The sequence below is a fragment of the Suricata suricatta genome, chromosome 6, assembly GCF_006229205.1.
Source record: "Suricata suricatta isolate VVHF042 chromosome 6, meerkat_22Aug2017_6uvM2_HiC, whole genome shotgun sequence".
Lineage (NCBI taxonomy): Eukaryota > Metazoa > Chordata > Mammalia > Carnivora > Herpestidae > Suricata > Suricata suricatta.
The window spans coordinates 25281057-25285085 of NC_043705.1; positions in this window are offsets into that span (position 1 = coordinate 25281057).

Sequence of the window (4029 nt, forward strand, 5' to 3'; positions counted from 1 at the left end):
TAAAAGAGAGAAAGAAATGAGCCAAACACATGTGGCAAATCTTGATAATTGTGCAGTTGGGATGATTTGATATCTGTGGATTTATTCTCTCTGCCTTGAAGATTCTTCATTAACAACAGAAGACCACGCGCCTCACAGAGCTGCGGGGAGCCTCCCCAGTGCCGTGCCCACAGCAGGAAGCACCTAGTGAACGTGAGCTAACGAGCTACCTTTACGGCTACCATTATTCTTCTCACTACCCTGCCAGCCTGAGACGGTGAGCCAGGGTACAGTCAGTGCTCCTGAACCCTGTCACTCCCAGTGACGCCTTGCTCTGCCTCTCACAGTGGGGCCTCACCAGCTCTGTCACCAACTCCATGGCTCTGTCACCAACACTGAAGGTGGTGCTCCATCAAGAAGTGTTACCCCTCTTATGTCCTGTGTGAGCCACTCTGTAGTAAAAGACCCCACTTTTGGGAGCACAGTCTGTTAAGCATCTGACTTAATTTCAGCTCAGGTCGTGGTCTCCCGGTTTGTGAGTTCAAGCCCCAAGTAGGGCTCTGCGCTGATAGCATGGAGCCTGCTTGGGGTGCTCTCGCTCCCTCTCTTCCTCTCTCTCTATTGATCTCAAAATAAATAAATAAACTTAAAAAGATTTTTTTAAATAAAAAAAATAAAAGACCCCCTTTTGGGACTCCCTTGAACTAGAACATCTGGTCACCAGGCCTCCCCCAGAGCCCAGATGAGAACCCTGTCATAGCTCCTTCATGAGGGAGATGAATTCTGCCAATCAGTCCAGTGCCATCTTCTGCGCAGCGAGGGAGGTGGGGCCTGGGGTTCAAGCGTCAGCCTCCTTGCTTTCCATCCCTGCAGCTCCAACACAGTCTCTTCCAGAGCAACCACCAGGGGGTGCTCTCCAGCGGAATCACAGTCTCCCCAGGTTCCAGAGCCCTAGAGGATGTGGAAGGAGCGCTTGCCTGGTGACCCTTGGCCAAGGCAGCCAAGAGTGAGTGAACTGCTTGTAATGGAGCAAGTCCCAAGCCCTACCCTACCGCTAACGTATTTCTTTCCGCCAGCATTTTTTAATAACGGTATAAATTTGGGGTTTCGTTTTTGTTTTTGTTTTTAATAAAAGCAACTAATGCTTAATATGCTAAATGGATTTTGATTTTTTTGTTTTGTTTTGCTGCATGTTTGAAGATTTCCTGAGCTTAGGGCAGATGGCTCCTAAATTCTTGGGCTATGCAGCAGAGGAAAGGGAGCTCCAATGGCCAATGAGACCCAGGCAGATCCCTGGCCCCTCGAGGCCTCAGTTTCCCCTGTCTGCATGTTTGGAGATGCTGGCAATCTCTTATGTCTCTCTGGGCTCTAGCAGGCAGGCCTTCCTCGGTGCTCAGGGCTGGTCCAGGGAAGGTGGGACAGGAGAGGCTCACGCCTCAACTTTCTCTACAAGGCTCCTCCCAACTCACTTCCTCTTCATTGTGCAGCTCTGGCCCCTCCTTGGGGGACCCTCCTGACCACTCTGGTCTCTGCTGTTCTCCTCCCCTCTGAGGGGCTGCACGACCTTGACTCTGCCATCCAGGGCATCTTGTCCATACAGCATAATCTCTAACTTCCCACAGATGCCTGTCCATTCTCTGGGAGCTCTGGCCCCAGAAGTGAACAAGAGAGGTTGCCTGCCCAGCTCCCTGACTAGCATTGTGAACTGGCGCCCAGGGTACCTCTGGGACTTTGTGTGGGTGCAAAGGAAAGGCCCAGACAACATTTTCCATGCTGGGGTGCAGGCATGCTGTGGCATTGTCTTGTGTACAAGTCCCAGCAACCAAAGGGGTTTTAAGAGCTTTCCCCCAGCAAACCTAGCTGGAGTAGTTCAGGGACCAGCCAGGTCTCACCCGACCATTGTGTGGGAGCAGGGACAAAAAGCTTTGGGACCACACTTTGGACTCCTGGGTACAGGGCTTAGCAGGAGACACTGGGAGCATTTCTTTAACTCCAAGGCCTACATAGACTGGTGGTTCTCAGGTCTGCGCCAACCACTGGCCCCCCAGTCAGGAGGGAAAAGCTGTCCCAGCCCCTGGCCTAGAGCGAGAAATCCATTGCATTAGGTCAGTTGCTGTGGCCCAACCTGCTGCAATTAAAGAAACCCCCACTCAAACCAGCAAGGCTGTGAATTCCTGAAGGGGAGTTTTTGGCCACAGACCTAGTCCCACTCTGAATCAGGATGAGAAGGGCCCCATGAAAGCCTTTTCTCATCCCCCAGTTTGTTATGTGCCCTTTTTGCCCAGGGCACTATAGACCCCAAGAAGCAAGGTGACTTGCTTTTGGTCAGTGGGCTCAGCTGTGCCAGAAATGTCCCCAGTCAGGGAGGGCAGCTCTGAGAAGGGAGAATGTTCAAAAGAAGAATGAATGCGTCAGGGCACAAAGCGGACTAGAGGCATCAGATCTCCCACTCAGAAAAGAAAAAAGAATTCCCAGTTCAAAGAAGAGGGTCCATCCCGGGGACACGTTAGGTCTGCTGGGGGCAGGGGCAAGGAGATGAGGTATGTAAGGGTAAGTTGCTTTGGAACCAGACCCCACCTCGGGGCCCCTGAAGGACTCAGTCGGTTGAGCATTCGATTCCATTTTGGCTTGGGGTCATGATCTCAGGGCTGTGAGATCTAGCCCTGCGCTGGGCTCCATGCTGAGCCTAGAGCCTGCTTAACATCCTTTCTCTCTCTCGCTCTCTCTCTCGCTCTCTCTCTCTCTCTCTCTCTCTTTCTCTCTCTCTCTCTTTCTCTCTCTCTCTCTCTCTCTTTCTCCCCTGACCCCACCTCCCATCATTGCATTCTGTCTCTCTAAAAATAAAATAGACCTTGAAAAATGTATAAATAAAATAACCCAGCTCCCCACCTACCTCCTGCTTCAGCATCTTCCAAAACCATGGGCTGAGAAGAGAAAGAAAAGAGGGAGAAGAGAGAAGTTCTGAAATGGTAAGAACAAGGACCAAGCTTGACCAGAAGGGGAAACCCTTTAAGATGTCAGTAATAATAGAGCGTTGAACAAAAAGTAAAAACAGCAAAGCTGACAAGGAAAACCGCAGTAGTCAGCAGAGGCCCACCAGTGACCCAAAGGTGAAGAGATGCACTTTCACCCCTGCAGAACGGAGGCTGGCTCCTCGGAGGCACCCCCCAGGTCCTAGTACAGCTCCTGTGGCTGGAGGCATGAGAAGGGGGATCCTGAAAGGGTTTTTGGTGCTCTGTCTCCAGAAAACAGAGTGCTGTTCCTTCCTAATAACCCCACTTCCCGTTCCTGAGAAGCCTTCTGAAGGAGCCACCTTCTGTCCCGTCACTGTCTTCACACAAGGAAGAGGGAAGATCTCTGTGGCTGCAGAGCTAAAGGTAATTTGGAGCCCTGAGACCGAGATCGGGGTTTGAGCTATGTGACCTTGGGCGAGTCACTTCCTCTCTGGGAGCCACAGTTTCCTCATCTGTAAAATGGGGTTAAAAGACCTACCTCTCAGGGCTGTTGAGAGGATCAGATGAGATAACAGATAGGAAGGAGTTTTGTAAACAGTAGCATGCAGTACCAGTGTATGGAGACATTCTTGGGTCTAATGCACATTTCCTGGACATCTGCTCAGCCCAGGGGACATGGTCTTGGGGTAAGACCGAGGGGTCCTACTGAGACAGCATAGAGAACAGGGGTGAGCAGGACACCCCAGGACCATAGCCTCATCCATACCCAGAGAGATCCTTGTACAGGGAACCCAGGCCTCCCAGCTCCTGTCCCTGGGTCTGGAGGCTGTCTGGGGTGGTCCATCTCCCTCAGCAGGGTCATCGCCAAAGCAAACACCACCAGCCTGGAGCTCCGGCGACTTCCAGAGCCCCGTCATGGAGATTGCTCAGCTGGAGGAAGCAGGGCTACAATTTGTAATTGGAGTCACCCAGCGATGTTGCCACAAATTAGTCAGAAATCTCTCCTGGACAGCAACAAGGAGAGGGGACTTCTGGCCTAGGAAGGGGAGGGGGGTGGGGGGAGGGGGTGTCAGGCAGGCAGCGCGTGGTTCTCTGA